The following is an 18787-nucleotide window of genomic DNA, read 5'->3' on the forward strand; positions in this document are numbered from 1 at the left end:
GATATGCAAAGCCTACCTGGCGATATTAACATATCTATACATGGAATGTGTTCATTAAAGGGGAAATCTCTTAAGGCGGTAGTTTATCAAATTGTCCCGACTCCTTCATAGGTGGTAAAATCAACTAGTGAGTTACCAGCATTTTTTTTAAAATGAAATAACATAGAATAGAAAATATGAGTGCATCACATGTAATAATAGTAAGTATTGTTTACTGTTTTCATGAAGTGTGTGTGTACATGTGTACTGGTCTCAATTTAAAATGTATCTCTTTACTGTAAGTTTTTTTTTGACAGACTGCTTTCAAGTAAATATTGGTAGAATCTAACAAAGTTTTAGTCAAACTAGTCATTCATTTATTCATTCATGCATAGCGCTCCTATTATGTGCCAGGCCTCCACTGGGCACTGAGAATACAACACTAATAGTCAAAATAGTACAGTTCTTGTTATATATTTGGCACACTTCTAAGTTCCTTATATATGCAAATGTATTAGCCCTCAAAACAAGCCTATGAGATAGTTTCCATTATTATCAACATCTTGTTCAGATGAGTAACTTGCTCAACTCCTCATAGCTAGTAAGTGGCAGAGCTGGAATTTGAACCGTTCAGTCTAGCTGCAGAATCTCTTCTCTTATCCACCAAGCAATAGTACCCAAGGACTTGCCCTATTGCTCCCAACAATATCTTTGTTGCAGCAATGAACTGTATTAACCCGAGGCCACTACAGGTTGCACATGTGTCACTAACTCCCCTGGTCTGAACTGCTGTGCTAGTAAGTCAAATGGAGACTTATACTTAGCCTTCCCGAGAAGTCTGCCATAAGAGACAGAATACACTGCCCAGAGTACCCTTTCCCCTGGGCATTTCTAGCCACACAAATCAATGGCCTGGCATTCTCTCGATACAAATTATGTGCATTCATGTCAATGAGCTTCATGGGCTGACAGATCAGTATTTGGGGCTGCAAGCCCAAGGGTCAGTCTAGGCCACAGAGACTTCAACAAAGGAAATGCCCCTGAATAGCTGTATGCCCTTGTCTAAGTTACCTTTCTGTGCCTCAGTTTCCTCAACTATGAGATAGGGATAATAACAGTATCTACCTCATAAGATTGTTGTAAGAATTTAATGAAATAGTAAATGTAAGCAAATGCCTAGTATTTAGTAAGTGCTTATTAAATGTTTGCTAGCTGTTATTATTTATTGCGCACTTTGCTAGTATCAAATTTATCAACCAATGCAAGAGAGAATGTGTAAGCAATACTGTGCCTATAGCATGCTATGCCGGGCTAGAGGAGTTCAGGGAAGAGGTACTTAAGTTAACCAGCAAATTTCAGAGAGAAGATATTATTTTGAGATGAGTCTTGAGGACTGAACCAATAGGTGAAGAATGAAGGAAAGGACATTCCATCCAGACAGACAGAGTGAACAACTTGGCAGAGACACAGAGGGCCTTCATGTGCAAAGGATATACAAATAAATAAAAATATGTAGACACAATTTCCCCTGATGCAAGCATGCCCGTGTGCAATACCACCAAAAAAATCTCCAGCAAAAATTCCTGCAGCACAAGTTTTTCCAAAGTTGTTTCAGGTATTGAAATATATATGCAATGTGCATTTTATATATACTCACTTCAAGGCAAGTGAAAACCTCAGCCCTAAAAGAAACTTCTTAAGGGAAAAAGCATCAGTCCCTACATACATTAGAAACAGGAATCTCTCCCATGAAGCTGGACATCCTTTAGAGCAGTGGGCTCCCAGACCTGGGAACTTGTTAGAAATGCAGATTCTCGGCCTCCCCCAGACCTACAGAATCAGAAATTCTAGAGGTGGGGCCCAGCCATCTGGGTTCAGAGAAATTTGCCAAGAAGGAAACAGAGATAAAAGCAACAGCAGTCCAGGCAACAGCTCCTGTGAAGAGCTATGCTCCCTGTAACCAGAGCCAGGCACAATTTAACACAGTGGCTAAATAGCTCAGGCTCTGTAAACCCAGTGACCTGGGTTTGAACCCCAGTTTTGGTGCCTGATGCCTGCTACTTCCCTTAACCACTGCATTCTCATCTGCAAAATAGAGATAATGATTCCTCCCTCTAAGATTGTTCTCAGGACTTGGTAAGATGGTACCTATAAGGCACTGCACAGAGCAGCTCATTGAGAGCCAGTATGCCTAAAGGGGAACTCAAGCAAATTCATCCTCTCCAAGAGTGATAACATCTCTATGAATTCTAACAGCTTTTGGAACAGCAGCCTTCAAGCCTTCAAGCCTACACATGCTCTTGGGGGTATAAGAGGACTTGGTTTGGGGACATGGATAGACTGATGAAGATCAATTTCCAAATCCTCATTTATCCTACAGACTCCCCTAAAATTGATCTGCCTGCAGCTGGGGCATCAGGCAAGTTCTCCTTCCACATCTTCCCTATCTTCTCTTTCACAGTAGCCCTCCTCCCACTTACCAAAAGCAAGACACAGTGCTCACACATCCCAAATCTTACTATGTGTCCTGGAGGACAAACTTCCAGGGCTCCAAACAGGGAGTAAATAGAAATATTGAGGTTGTGAACGTCTCTAATGAGAGGGGAAAATCCATTTGCAAATGAACAACTCAAATGACTGGTTACAAGTTCTTTTCCAAGTCAGGTGTTTTCCACATAATCGAATGGGGACCTAATTTGAGCTGTCAGCTGATAGATCATTAAAAATAATTTTTGATGATAGACCACTATGTGATTTTTAATATACGACTTGGAAGCAGTTCAAATAATTCAAATGTAACAATTTTCCTTACATTTCCACTTACTTATGTGAACGTTTTCAGCACTTTAAACTTTTTTTTTAATTGAAATATGTTACACTAGTTTCAGGTGTACAATGTAATGATTCAATACTAGTATAGATTGCAAAATGATGACCACAATAAGTCTAGTTAACATCCGTCAGCATTTATGTCTTAATAAACAAAAAATTGGCTTGCAATTGCTGCCAAACTGTATCAATCAAGCAATAAGTAATATTCACCCACAGATACATGATACAAGTTTTTAAAATGCCATCCATCTCATAGCAGATGCATTTCCAATGAATTTCACTTCTGTGTTTAATAATTCCATATCAAAATTATAATATATCTATGTTGCTTTTCTCTATTACATAGTATAATAATTTTAATGATAATTCAATCCAGAAGAAATGTTTTAATACTTAAAGCCTTTTAGTCACATGATATGTTTTAAAATGCTGTTTCAATCTATATGTATGTTTTTGTTGCAGAGAAGCATGATACAGAAATCAATAAAAAACTTTCAAGCATAAAAATATATTACATTAGGATAAAATTCTGTGGGGAAAGTGGAATGAAAATGTGAGTTCAAGGAGAAAAAGGAATGATGTAAAAATTTCTGACTACTAAAGAAAAGCTCTTTTGTATATTTTTAAACAGAAGACAGTAGTATCAAATCATTATGGTATTTAGATTGGAAACTTTAAAAAGAGCAATGCAAAGGTTTATTTTAAAAATTTTAAATTTCAGTATTTACTATTTGCCAAAATTTACATTCTTTATAATTTTCATGTAAAGTTATAATAACTGTAGATACCAAGTTAAAAATGTACAAGGGGGTACACTGTCTCTCAAATTTTTTTCAGGGGATACGCAAGGAAAACATGCGAAGACCTCTGCTCTAGAAAATCTCCCCCTTATTATTCTCCTCTTTCTTCAGTAAGTGAATATATTAGACAGAAATGACATTCTCAGTGCTATGTGGCATGCTAAGAAGCATTCCAGAGGAGTAACCATCACTGTCTCTGTTTTCAAAAACTCACCACCTAGTTGAACCAACCAGAAAAAATGATGCAAAGCAACTGAGGTACGTGGCAGACACTGGTCTTGCCCATGTGGTGCTCACGCTCTCCGGTATCCTTGCTAAGCAAATCCAGACTGTGTTTAGGACAGCAATATGCCAGGTAAATACTCATTTTTTCAGCCTCCCTTCCCCTGAGGGGTGAGCATGTGACAAAATTCTAGCTGGTGAAACATAAGTAAAGACCTGAGGGTTTCTGGGAAAGCTTTTGCTTTCCTAATAAAACCATATAGATGAGGCTAGCTCTGCCTGTCCTTTCTTCTTCCTAACTTGAATGCGAATGCAATGCCTGGAGCTACAGCATTTATGCCGAAACTATGAGGCAACAAGCATGAGGACAAAGGCAACATACTAAGGATGGCAATATGGACACATGGAAAGATCCTGGGTCCCTGATGGCATAGCTGAGCAGTGAACTAATGCCAACAAGGGCTTACCTCTAGATCTTCTACTACATTAAATACATGTATACACATATTTCAATTGCTGTAAACCAGTGCTAGTTGGATATCCCAGTTACTTGTACTGTGTAACAAGCTACTCTAAAACTTAGCGACATTAAAATAAGTCATTTTATTAAGCTCACAGATTCTGCAGGTCAGGAATTCAGACAGGGTCCATCTGGAATGGTTTGTCTCTACTGCATGATATCTGGAGCCTCTGTTGAGAAGACTCAACCAGTGACTCAAACACCCAGGAACTAGAATAGCTGGACCTGGAGAATCCATTTCCAAGAAAACTTCTTCACTCATGTGTCTGGTACCCAGGCTAGAATGATCAAAGACTGAGCTCAGATGGGACAGTTGACCAAGTGCCAACACATGTGGCCTCTCCATATGGCTTAGGCTTATTCACAGCACAATGGCTGAGTTCTGAGAGCAAGCATTCCAAGAGACCTAGAAGGAAGTTGCATGGATTTTTATGATCCAGGCTCATGCAGGAATCAGTGTCATTTCTACAGTACTCAGTTGGTCGACGCAGTCACCAGATTCAAGGAGAGGAGACACAGACGCCAGCTCTCAATTGGAGGTGTAAAAAGAACTTGCAACCATTTTTCTTTAAAACACCACATCGGTTGAGGTATTTTTCCTTGCAAATTAACACATTCCTAACTGATACAATGGATGATATAAGATAACATAAAGTACATGCGAAGTTGAACAGTACAAGTAGGCTATTGAACTCAAAGGAGGAAGAGATAATGAGAATCAAGAAAGCCTTCATTATAAACACTGATTGAGGGCCTGTAAGTGCACAGCCCAGAATAAAATGCCAAGAGGATTGCAAAAATACTGCAAGACTCCATATCTATCCCCCATACTAGATATGAGTTCAGATCTCAATCTGCTATTCTCAACCAACACGGCTTTGGAAAATCCTAGCTGAGCCTCAGTTTGTGTATCAGCAAAAAGGAGAGCATATGCCAAGGTTAGGGTGAGGTCTAAATAAAATAGAATGAGAAGGGCCCAGCATGGTGCATGTCACTCAGTAAGAGTTCAATAAATGCTATGCATGTGTTTATTTATTAAAAGAACTTACCCATGTGGGAAAATTGAATGAGTATCTACCATACAATTGACAGAGTTAGTATTCCCCAAACATAAGTCAGAGCCCCAAACCTACCTTATGGACTCAGCAAGGTTTACTGACATTTGTTTTGTACAGAGCTTAGAGGACTTAGACCAATTTTTCTGGAGGAAAACTAAAACAGACTTAAGAAGATCTTCTGATGTCTAGGCTGATGTCAAGCCTTTTCCCTGCAAAGCCCATCCCCACCACTGCTGCCAGTTTAGAAAAATCTATAGCATTTCTCACAAGAGGCCAACCATTCCAATCTGGGATAAGTTTTCTAAATATTAGATCTGAACTGATTTATTTTATCCCTAAATGCATTGGGCCACAATCTTCCTGAATGGATTAAGTCAGACCATCTATTTTTAGCAGCTGGCTCATTCAGTCCATTTCCTTACTATAAATACCTGAGTGCACTTGTTTTAAAGTAGAACTCTTTTGTCATCTGGTTGTCCCAGTCTAGATGAGAGGGGGATCGAGGAGAGAATGAAAAATGAGACAGAGGATAGTGTAGAAAGAGAGACTGCATTGCTCTACTCTGCTCAGCAGCTATTTTCACAGACTCATAGATCCATAGCCGCCAAAATACAGGAGAAAGCCAAGAGGGTCTAGCCCTTCTCAGTGTGTTAACCTTGAGAAGTTGGCAGCTATTTGGGACTCGATGGAGCCACCCAGACTCTTTCCTATCATTTCATCCACTGAAAGTTTCCTTTTCATAATCCCATGTCTCAGTCTCCCTACTCATAACACACTGACACTAACCCCAGCCCCCGAGGCAGGCCAAGAGAGGTTTCTCCTGGTCTTAATGCCCTTGAGTGAAAATAAATTATTATAATATTTCATACCCATCTCCCTGGAGTCTCGAAGAAGGGGACACTGAGCTTTCGACAAATACTGATCAAAGCATTAAGAGGAAATAGGCCAGAGTCAAATTAAGGAGTGGGTCTGCCGGGCAGCTGCATGGAGCACCACTACACAAGGAAAGATACGTTCAAACATCACTGGATGCTGGTGTGTCACTGGAAATTAAGGAGATAGAGGAAAAATGCAAGTTCGAAACTCTTCTCAGGAAAGTAGAATGTGTGGTTAAAGGAATACTGCAAAATGATCCTGAAGTTGTAGCTAAGACCTCTAAGGGCCATGATTTCAATAGTGAATATTTGTCATTTAAGGTAGCTAATATCTTAATATTCTCCCTATTTTGAGGTTTCTACCAGCAGTCCTCCTTCTCCATTCTTTTTTTCACTTTCCCAGTTTTCAACTCCTCCTCCAAATTAAAGCTGAACAAACATTTTAATTGAACAAATATATTGATTCAGGGGGGCAAGAAATTATCCACAGTCTACCAAGATTCCCACATGTCTCAGTCTGGACACTTCTCCCAAGGATCTCAAAGGGGTACAAAAACCCACTTATCCAAGTTTCAAGCACCAAGGAAGCACTGTGCTCCCAAAAGCAGCCAATGGGAGCAGAGTCTCCTGGCTTCTCTCAGATGAAATGCAAATGTGCCTCAAATAATAGAAAAGTATTCATCAAATATTTTCAAAAACAATTCATACATGATGATCCAGTGGGTTTTATCTCAGGAATGCAAGGCTGGTTTAACATTCAAATATCAATCAATGTAATTCAATATACTAACAGAACAAAAAAGAAAAAAACAATTATCTCAATAGACTCAGAAAGATTATTAGAAAATTATTCATAATAAAAGCTCTCAGGGCTCTTGGAAGTTGAGGAAGAGCGACACAGATATGGTAGCTGCATCACTGCCTCCACCACCCCTCTGACACCTCCAACCATATCCTCTACCATCACAGAATGATAATCCAGGATCTACCATTCCTATTTAGTAATTGTGGATGATTATTCCAAAATAGAGAAAGTTGGAGAAGTATCTATGGAATTATGTATAAGGGTAGACACAAAACTACAGGTCAAGTGGTAGCCATGATAAAATCAGACTAGAAAGTAATGAGGAAGTGTTCCTAGTGCCTCAACTCAGGAAATTTCTCTTTTAGAACTCTGTCATCCAAACATAGTCAATCTTCAAATGTGGTTATGCAGGAATCCAGGTTATATCTCATCTTTGAATTCCTTGGATCTCAAAAGTACTTGGATTCTATCCCTCCAGGTCTGTTCATGGATTCTTCACTTGTTAAGAGTTATTTGTACCAAACCCTACAAGGGATTGTGTTTTGTCAGCCTAGAAGATCTCTTCACAGAGATTTAAAACCTCAAAATCTACTGATAACAAAGGAACAATTAAACTAGTTGACTTTGGCTTTGCCAGAGCTTCTGGAATACCTATTAGAGTATACATACATGAGTTAGTAACACTCTGGTAGAGATCTCCAGAAGTACTGCTGGGGTCAGCTCACTACTCGACTCCAGTTGACATTTGGCATATAGACACCATATTTGCAGAATTAACAACAAAGAAGCCACTTTTCTATGGGAATTCAGAAGTTGATCAACTCTTTAAAATATTCAAAGCTTTGGGCCCCCCCAGTAATGAAACATGGCCAGAAGTGGCATCTTTACAGGACTATAAGAATACATTTCCCAAGTGAAAACCAGGAAGCCTAGCATCCCATGTCAAAAGCTTGGTTGAAAATGGCTTGGATTTGCTTTCAAAAACATTAGTTTATAATCCTGTCAAACAAATTGCTGACAAAATAAAACTGAGCTGCCCATATTTTAATGGTTTAGAAAATCATATTAAGAAGATGTAGCAGTCTGACAAAAAGTTTCCACATGTATCAAGAACAGATTGTTCTATTTTTACTGTCAACTCTATTTTTATCCCATGTATTTTTCTTTTCTTTGTTGTAAAGTTTAAGCCATACTTCATCTTCTAATTTCAGGTATAACTTAAAATGCAAATATTGTTCTATATGAATTTAAATGTAATTCTGTATATGTGTGTAGATCTCACTGTAACAACTATTTTTTACTATAATAAAACTATAAATCTAGTATTGATGACAAAAAAAAAATTTAAACCTTTTAGTAAATTAAGAACAGAAGAAAACTTCCTCAGCCTGATAAAGGGCATCTTGGAAAAACCTACAACTAACATCATACTGACTGAATGGCTTTCCCCTTAAGATCAAGAACAAGGCAAGAATATCTGCTCTCACCATTTTTTTTAACATTATACTAAAAGTCCTACCAGGTTAATAAGGCAGTAGAATAAATAAAAAGCATCCAGATTTGAAAAGAAGCAAAACTGTCTTTGTCACAGATAACATGATTGCTTATGTAGAATATCCTAAAATATTTGCGAAAGCGCTGATTTTTAGCAAGGACAAAGGTACAAGGTCTATGTATATTTAAAAAAAAAAAAAAGAATTTCTAAAGGGTAGAAACAAAGAGTTAGAAATTGAAATAAAATAGATACCATTAATTTTTTAAAATACTGTATTAGTTCTCAACTGCTACATAATGAATTACCAAGTTAGCAGCTTGAAACAACAAACATCTATTATCTCACACAGTTTCTACAAGTCTGGAATCTGGGAAAAGCTTCACCAGGTGGTCTGGCTCAGCATCTCTCAGGAGGTTGCAGTCAAGATGTCAGCCAGGGCTGCTGTCATCTGAAGGCTCGACTGGGTCTGGAGGATGCACTTTCAAGATCACTCATTCATGTATTGTTAGTGGAGGCCTCTGTTCCTCGTTTATGAGGGTATCTGTTCTTCACCACATTTGACCTTCCAGTAGAGCTGTTCTCATGTTTTCCAGAGCAAGCAATCCAACAGAGAGCAAGGAAGAAGCCATGATGCCTTTTACTGCCTACTCTCAGAAGTGGCATTCCATCACTTTGCCATATCCTATTGGTCACACAGACCTGGTACGATGTGTGTGCATTGCAGGGGGTACTGTACAAGGGCATGAATACCAGGAGGGAAGGAGCATTGAGGGCCAACCTGGAGGCTGGCTACTACAAATAACTTTTGTGACAGCACCAAAAGATATAAAACACTTGTGGATAAATTTAACAAAATACATGCTAAACCTCCACACTGAAAATGATAAAATAATCACTGAAAAAATTTTAAAAGACCTAAATAAAGGAAGATATATACAATGTTTATGGATTGTCAGACACAATATTAAGATATTAATATTTCCCAATGTATTGGGATTCAACGTAATCTCAATCACAATGCCACAGTTTTTTCTTAATAGAAATTGATGAGCCAATAATAAAATTTGTAGGTAAATGTTAAGGATTTAAAAGAGCCAAAACAACTTTGAAAAAGAAGAACAAAGTTGGAGGACTTAGACTACCTCCTACACTACATCCCAAAATAGTGTAAGACCTACACTATTTTAGGATCTACAATAAAGCTACAATAATACAGACGGTATGCTATTAACGTAGGAGAGACACATAGATCAGTGGAACAGAATAAAATGTCCAGATATAGACCCACTCATATGGCCAATTCATTTTTGACAAAAATGCCAAAGTAATACAAGGGGAAAGGATTTTCAACAAATGTTGCTAGGACAATTGAATATCCCAGAAAGAAAATAAACTTTGAACATTGTCTTACAATATAAACAAAAGTTAACTTAAAATTGATCATTAAAGAATATATAATGAAGAAAAGACAGTCTCTTCAATAAGTGGTGCTGGGAAAACTGGACACTTACGTGTACAAGAATGAAATTACAACATTCTCTAACATCATATACAAAAATAAACTCAAAATGGATTAAAGACCTAAATGTAAGACCAGATACTATAAAACTCCTAGAGGAAAATATAGGCAGAATACTGTGACATAAATTGCAGCAATATTTTTTGGATCCATCTCCTAAAGCAAAGGAAATAAAAGCAAAAACAAACAAATGGGACCTAATTAAACTTCAAAGCTTTTGAAAACCGCTGACAAAACAAAAAGACAACCTACTAAATGGGAAAAAATATTTACAAATGATATGACCAATAAGGGATTAATATCCAACGTATACAAACAGCTTATACAACTCAACATCATAAAAACAAACAATCCAATTAAAAAATGGGCAGAAAAACTGAATAGACATTTTTTCCAAAGAGGAAATGCAGATGGCTGAGAAAAGATGCTCAGCATCACTAATCATCACGGAAATGCAAATCAGAACCACATGAGGTATTACCTCACACCTGTCAGAATGGCTATCATCAAAAGGAACACAAACAGGGACTTCCCTGGTGGTCCAGTGGCTAAGACTCCGTGCTCCCAATGCAGGGGACCCAGGTTCGACCCCTGGTCAGGGAACTAGATCCCACATGCCACAACTGAGAGTTTGCATGCTGCAACTAAAGACCCTGTATGCTGCAACTAAAGATCCCACATGCCACAACAAGGATCCCATACGCAGCAACGAAGATCCTGGCACAGCCAAATAAATAAGTAAATATTTTTAAAAAAGGAACACAAATAACAAATGTTGATGAGGATGTGGAGAAAAGGGAACCTTTGTACATTGTTGGTGGGAATGTAAATTGGTGCAGCCACTGGGGAAAACAATATGGAGGTTTCTTAAGAAACTAAAAATAGAACTACTATATGACCCAGCAATTCCACTCCTGGATATCTATCCAAAAAAACACCCAAAAACACTAATTTAAAAGGATACATGCACCCCAATGTTCATAGCAGCATTATTTACAATTGCCAAGATATGGAAGCAACCTAAGTGTCCATCAACAGATGAATGGATAAAGAAGATGCAAGATACACAAACACACACACAATGGAATACTACTCAGCCACAAAAAAGAACAAAATTTTGCCATTTACAGCAACGTAGATGGACTTGGAGGACATTATGCTAAGTGAAATAAGTCAGACAGAGAAAGACAAATAACATTTGTATTCGTATTCTCTATATCCGTAAGAATATAGAGAACAAACTAGTGGTTTGTTCACAGACCACTCACAGATATAGAGAACAAACTAGTGGTTACCAGTAGGGAGAAGGAAGGTGGGGGGGCAATATAGGGGTAGGGGAGTAAGAGGTACAAACTATTAGATATAAAATAAGCTACAAGGTGATATTGCAAGACACGGGGAACATAGCCAATATTTTATAATAACTCTAAATGAAGCATAACCTGTAAAAATTGTGAATCACTATATTACACACCTGTAACTTATATAATATTGTAGAGAAACTATACTTCAATTTTAAAAATTGATCATTGACCTAAATGTAAAGGCTAAACTAAAAACTTCTAGAACAAAACATAAGAGAAAATTGTTATGACCTTAGTTTAGGTAAAGAATTCTTAGACAATACACAAAAAGCATGTACTCCAAAAGGAAAAGAAGAAACATAAATGGAACTATAATTGTCCCTTGGTATCACGGAGGACTGGTTCCAGGACCCACCATGGATACCAAAATCTGAGGATGTTCAAGTCCCTTATATAAAATAGCATAGTATTTGCATATAACCTACACATATCCTCCCACATACTTTAAAGCATCTCTAGATGACTTATAATACCTAATACAATGTAAATATTATGTAAATAGTTGTAAATACAATGTAAAAGCTATGTAAATAGTTGTAAATACAATGTAAAAGCTATGTAAATAATTGTAAATACAATGTAAAAGCTATGTAAATAGTTGCCAGTGCCCAGCAAATTCAAATTTTGCTTTTTGGAACTTTCTGGAATTTTCAAAAATATTTTCCATCTGCTGTTGGTTGAATGTGTAGATACAGAATTCGCAGATACAGAGGCTGACTGTATATCAAAATTAAAGCTTCCTACTCTTGAAAGACAACATTAAAAAAAAAGGGCAAGCCATTGACAAGAAATATATATGTGCAATACATATATCTGACAAAAGGCTTGTATTTGGAATATATGAAAAACTCTTATAGCTCAATAATGAGATATTAACTGAAAAATAGGCAAAAATTTTGAAGAGACATTTCACAAACAAAGAAGTACAAATGGCAAATACTCAAATGAAAATATGCTCAACAGTATTGGGGAAATGCAAATTAAAACCACAAGATATTACTATCACCCACTAGAATGATTAAAATTAAAAAGAAAAACAGTACTGAGTGTTGGCAAGAATGTAGAACAACTGGAAATTTCATACTTCTTGGTAGAAATGCAAAATAATATAGCACTTTGGAAAAATCTGGCAATTCCTTATAAAGTTAAATTTTCACTTACTGTATGACTCTGTAATCCCCTAGGTATTTACACAATAAAATAAAAATGTATGTCTGCACAAAGACTTGTTGCAAGTGTTCATGACTTTTTCATGATAACTTTTATTCATAAAACTCAAAACTAGACACAATGCACAAGTCCATCAGAAAGTGAATGGTAGCAATCCCACTCCTGGGCATATACCCTGAGAAAACCATAATTCAAAAAGAGTCATGTACCACAATGTTCATTGCAGCTCTATTTACAATAGCCAGGACATGGAAGCAACCTAAGTGTCCATCGACAGATGAATGGATAAAGAAGATGTGGCACATATATACAATGGAATATTACTCAGCCATAAAGAGAAACGAAATTGAGTTATTTGTAGCGAGGTGGATGGATATAGTCTGTCATACAGAGTGAAGTAAGTCAGAAAGAGAAAAACAAATACTGTATGCTAACATATATACGGAATCTAAAAGAAAAAAAATGGTTATAAAGAACCTAGGGGCAGGACAGGAATAAAGACGCAGATGTAGAGAATGGACTTGAGGACACAGGAAGGGGGAAGGGTAAGCTGGGACGAAGTAAGAGACTAGCATTGACTTATATATACTACCAAATGTAAAACAGATAGCTAGTGGGAAGCAGCCGCATAGCACAGGGAGAACAGTTCAGTGCTTTGTGACCACCTAGAGGGGTGGGATAGGGAGGGTGGGAGGGAGACGCAAGAGGGAGGAGATATATGTATATGTATAGCTAATTCACTTTGTTATAAAGCAGAAACTAACACACCATTGTAAAGCAATTATACTCCAATAAAGATGTTAAAAAAAATAAAATAAAACTTTGGAAAAAAAAAAAAAGAAGAAAGTGAATGGTAAACAAATTGTGTTATATCCCTATAATAGAATACTACTCACCAGTAACAAGGAAAAAACTATTGACATAAAAAAAAACATAACAGATCATTCTCGAAAACATTATACTGAGCAAAATAAGCTAGACACAAAAAAGTATATAGTGTATGATTTCATTTATAGAAACCCTAGAAAAGACAAATTTAATTTAAGGTGATCCAGAGTAGATCAGTGGTTACCTAGAGTGAGAGTAGAGGACTGACTGCAAAAGGCTGATTGGGAACTCAACAGAAATGTGCTATATCTTGTTTATGGTGGTGGTTAAATGGGTATATACGTTCATTGATACTCATTAAACTGTACACTTAAAATAGGTGTGTTTTATTATATGTAAGTTATACCTCAACAAAATTAATTAAAACATTGTTCAAAAAATACATTCATGGGACTTCCCCGCTGGCGCAGTGGTTAAGAATCCGCCTGCCAATGCAGGGGACACGGTTCGAGCCTGGTCCGGGAAGATCCCACATGCCGCGGAGCAGCTAAGCCTGTGAGCCACAGCTACTGAGCTTGCACTCTAGAGCCCGTGAGCCACAAATACTGAGCCCGCATGCCACAATTACTGAAGCCCGTGCACCTAGAACCCGTGCTCCGCAACAAGAGAAGCCACCGCAGTGAGAAGACCACGCACCGCAACAAAGAGTAGCCCTCATGCGCCGCAACTAGAGAAAGCCTGTACACAGCAATGAAGACCCAATGCAGCCAAAAATACATACATACATACATACATACATACATACATAAATACATTCATGTGGTTGAAAACAGCAACTAGTACAAAAAGCTAGACATTGAAAAATTAGTCCTCTCCCACACCAAATATCCAGACCTCCAAACACCCCATCTCCCTACCCAAAGGTAGCCACTACTCCCAGTGATTTTATGCATTATTCAAAATTGTCTGTGTGTATATGTGAATACACCTCTATATTGGTATTTGTATATAGATATTTACGTAGCTACACACGCACAAACACACACATATACTTTGTTTACAGGCAAGTAGACATCTTTTGTATTATAGCAGGTGCTTTTGGCGCCTGGTGTCTCATTTTCTCATACCACCTCTGATTTCTGCTGTGACAGAGTCCCACCTTGAACACCAGCACTTTCTTCAAAGCCACAGGAGCCTGCTCAGTCCACAGGGAAATGCAGCCAGAAGTAGGAGGCAGTTAACACCATGGAACAACCTTAACCAGTGAAGGATGGGCTTCGTTAATAAATATCCCAGCCTTCTTTTTTACCAACAAGACAGACAATTCTGGGAGACAGACATTCTGTGTGTTTTTCAAAGGTCTGGGCTTATTCGGGCTTCTCTTGGCTATAGCAACAACTAAGTACACACCTTATTTGCATTTTCTGTCTCACTCTCTTCACTCCCTGATTTATTTTTCCTGGGATCTCTTCCTAAATAAACTACTTGCACCCACGTCCTTGTCCGAGGCTCTCTTTTAAGGGAACCCAAACCAAGACATATACACACCTTATTTTTTTAACAATATATTTTGTAGGTTGCACCATATTAGCCCATACGATCTACCACATTGTATCTCATATATACTCCACGGGATGGATGTACCACAGTTTTTATAACCATCCCCCCATCAGTGGATATTCAGGTTGTTTATAGTCTCTTGCTATTGTATACAATGTTTTTCAAAACATCCTTTTGCATATATCTTTGTAAGTTAAATCTCTAGAGATGGAATGGATAAGGCAAAGGGTGGCCATGGTAGTCTTTAAATAGGAGGCATCCCTAATATGACTCACCTGTAAAATCTTACCTGTACACATAGCTTTTCAGTCACAAATCCGGGGTGTACTGATACGCAACTATCCCTATCAGAGCTGATGCAAGGCTGTAATCCTACATCCTATGGCCCTTCTGCTCAACTCTCTAGCCCTCTTTTCCATGGATCAACCTGTCATCTCACTGTGGACTAAATATCAATACAATCAGGAGGAGGCCTGAGACAGAAAGAGTAAGAACACAAGCTAAAATACAGAGAAATGGAAACAGAGGGAAACTATATATAAAACCACTCATTGATTGCCAGGCAAGTTAGAAAAGAACTCTCTTATTCACAGAAGGAGTAAAGAGAACTGGACTAGGAATCAGGAAGTTCTAGTTCTCTCTCAGCCAAACAAGTGGTGTCCTTGGATAAGGTAGTCTCCCTTTGCCTCAATTTCCTCATTTGTAAAATGAAGAGGTGGGCCTAAAACATTCTTTCTGTAGCCCTCCTCACCCTGATATTCCAATTTCTACAACCCAGGCAGTTTGTAGAAATGGCTACCTTATATACCAAGGTGTCAACCCAGCCACCATCTGTTAAAAACTCCTCTCTCAACCACAGGCAGATGCTAGAAAATACAGGCACACCTTGGAGATATTGCAGGTTTGGGTCCAGAACACCATAATATAGCTAATATCACAATAAAGTGAGACACACCAAAATTTTTGATTTCCCAGTGCGTATAAAAGTTATGCTTACACTCTACTACTGTAGTCTATGAAGTGTGCAATAGCATTATGTGTAAAAAAAATGTACATACCTTAATTAAAGAATACTCTCTTACTAAAAAATGCTAAATATGATCTGAGCCTTCAGCGAGGTGAAATCTTTTTGCGATAGCAACACCAAATATCACTAATCACAGATCACCATAACAAATATAACAATAATGAAGTTTGAAATATTATGAGAATTACCAACATGTGGCACAGAGACATAAAGCGAGCAAATGCTGTTGGAAAAATGGCATCAGTAGACTTGCTTGATGCAAGGTTGCCACAAAGCTTCAATTTGTTAAAAAAAAAAATGCATTATCTGCAAATAAATACCAGTAAAATGAGGTATGCCTATACTATGTGAGCTGTCTCCCACTTTAAATCACAACAGAAACGCATATACCTCAAGAACAAATGCAAATATCCCTGAGAATAGGGAACCCTTTTTGCTCGTAGCAATCAGTAGGAGCAGATTTCTACAGAGCACTCTTTGGGAACAACGCTTTAACCCCCATGGGGAGCTGGAGCTCAGGCTTTAGGGTCAGAAGGACCTGAACTCAAATCCTAGTTCCTCCACACATTATCTCTATGGCCTTGACTAGCTCTGTAGAGATAAGGCAAATAAAGCTACTTTGTCAGCCTGCTGGGAGAACTAGAAGAGATGTTAAACAGTAAACTTGTACCTCGGGCTGAGTGTGAGCTTCCAAAGTTGTGGTGAAAGAAAGTCAGCTAAAGCCCAGATGAAGTGGTTGACTTGCATCTGAGGGCCATGTTAACTTGTATCACACACACACACTAGCACACATTTTTAAGAGCTATATACTTGCTATAAACTGAACGTTTGTGCCCCCTCCCATTCATATATTAAATCCTATGCCCCAATGTGTTGCTATGAGGAGGTGGGGCTGATCTCAGGTGGTCTTGGCCTTCAGCGGCTTGAAGCAGGATATCAGTTCCCTGGCCAGAGACTGATGTCAGGCCGCGGCACTGAGAGCGCTGAATCCTCACCACTAGACCAGGGGCCAGTGACAAGGCCCTGGCCCACTGGCTTCGTAGAAATGAATTTCCACAAAGAGATGGAAAGTAGTGAAACAAGTAAAGTGTTTATTAGGAGGAAAAAGGGTACGTGTGAATAGACTCACATGGCAGTCTCAGAGAGAGAGTCGAGCCCTCGTGGTAGTTTGAATCACTTATATGGGGCATTTCTTCCAGGTTTCCTCTGCCAGTCATCTTGCTTTGCCTGGCTCTGAGTCTGTGTTTGGTTTCTTCCAGGGTCCTCCCCTGTGTGCGCACGCATCTCTTAGCCAAGATGGATTCTAGCAAACAAGCGCATGTGTAGGTTGACATCACCTACTATGGGGTGGAGCCCCCGCCCTTTTTTGACTCCCAAGGAGTCTTTCTGTGCATGTGTAGTCGGGAAGGTCTCCTTGACCTCAAGAATGAGAAATATGTGGCCTCTTTATCTCTTACCTGGGCAGGGCTCAGCTCCTCCTCTCTCCTGCTATTATCTTCATTTTGGAGTATCTCTGCACAGGAAACAAACTCCAGCTGCTCAGCCTGGGGCCCATCTATCTCCTGCCTCAGGGCCCTTGGGAAGTGATGGGTCATGAGGGTGGAGACCTCATGAATGGGGTTAGTACCCTTATAAAAGAGGCCCCAGAGAGCTTCCTGGCCCAGCTGGCACGTGAGAATGCAGTAAGAAGATGGCCATCTCTGAACCAGGAAGCAGGTTCTCACCCAACACCAAATCTTCCAGAGCCTTGATCTTGGCCTTCCCAGCCCCTAGAACTGTGAGAAATAAACTTTTGTTTACAAGCCACCCAGTCTGTGGTATTTTTTGTTATAGCCCAAATAGACTAAGATAATACTAATGCTATATACTAATCTTTCACCATTATTTAACAACTTTGTTTCACAAATTTAACAACAAAATTCTGTTGCTATGAATATTTAGGGTATTTCCAATTTCCATTTATAAGTAATGAGTCAATGAATTATCTCATATATACTCATCTTTGACACTCTCACTTAATAGGTCGTAAATAGATACTAGAAAACCAGAACTTTTTTGGGGGGAAGGGCCTAGATAATAATTGCACAAGACACAAGTGAACCCCAAGTTCATCCAGAAAGTATTTGCTGAGCTTCCAGAAGCCAAGCACTGTCCAGGCACACTTCTATATCACCTCACAGCGCCGCCCCGAAAGGGTACACGTATGCCTCTTTTTATACAGTGGATGTGGTTTTGTCATGTAAATTGGATTCTTATCAAATGGGAGATGAGACAAGAGCTGAGGTTTAAATACTACTATTTCTCAGCTTCCCATAGACCAGAAAGCAAGAAGAAACTCTTCAGAGCAGTGAAAGGGGAGGACAGAGTAGTCGGGAATACAAAGGACCCCAAACTGAATATGGTGTATCCTGTTTTCTCCAGTCATCAGAACATGAGAGTCCCGCCACCTGGGTGCAGTTTCAACATAATTTATTCAACACGTCAACTATTTACCAAGCATCAATTACAGCCAATAATAACTCAGCTATCATTCACTGAGGCAGACTAGAGTAGGGGTTAGGAGTGCAGGCTCTGCCTTTAAAAGAGTAAGGTCAATCTATACGGAACAATCTGTATGATAATAAGCGACTAAAGTAAGGTGCAAAACTGTGCAGCAAAACCTACCGTGTGTATAAAGAGGAGAGGATGTATATGCTTGTTTATGCACTTTATATCTCTGGAAGGATTCATAAA

General features: G+C 38.6%; 1 long non-coding RNA gene and 1 pseudogene across 2 annotated transcripts in view; one reads left to right on the forward strand and one right to left on the reverse strand.

Moving 5' to 3' along the window:
- LOC309625371 overlaps nt 1–16483 on the reverse strand; it is a 41031-nt gene extending 24548 nt beyond the window's left edge. The window contains exon 1 of the long non-coding RNA XR_014242492.1: nt 10982–16483. This is a non-coding gene — a long non-coding RNA (uncharacterized lncRNA). The remainder of the gene's footprint in view (nt 1–10981) is intronic.
- On the forward strand, nt 1519–10989 carry LOC309626875 (cyclin-dependent kinase 1 pseudogene; annotated as a pseudogene). The gene is made up of 2 exons: nt 1519–1594; nt 7289–10989. The product of its transcript is annotated as a cyclin-dependent kinase 1 pseudogene (transcript).
- Nucleotides 16484–18787: the final 2304 nt, after the last annotated feature.

The sequence above is a fragment of the Balaenoptera borealis genome (genome assembly GCF_965194805.1).
Source record: "Balaenoptera borealis genome assembly, chromosome: 3".
Classification (NCBI taxonomy): Eukaryota; Metazoa; Chordata; class Mammalia; order Artiodactyla; family Balaenopteridae; genus Balaenoptera; species Balaenoptera borealis.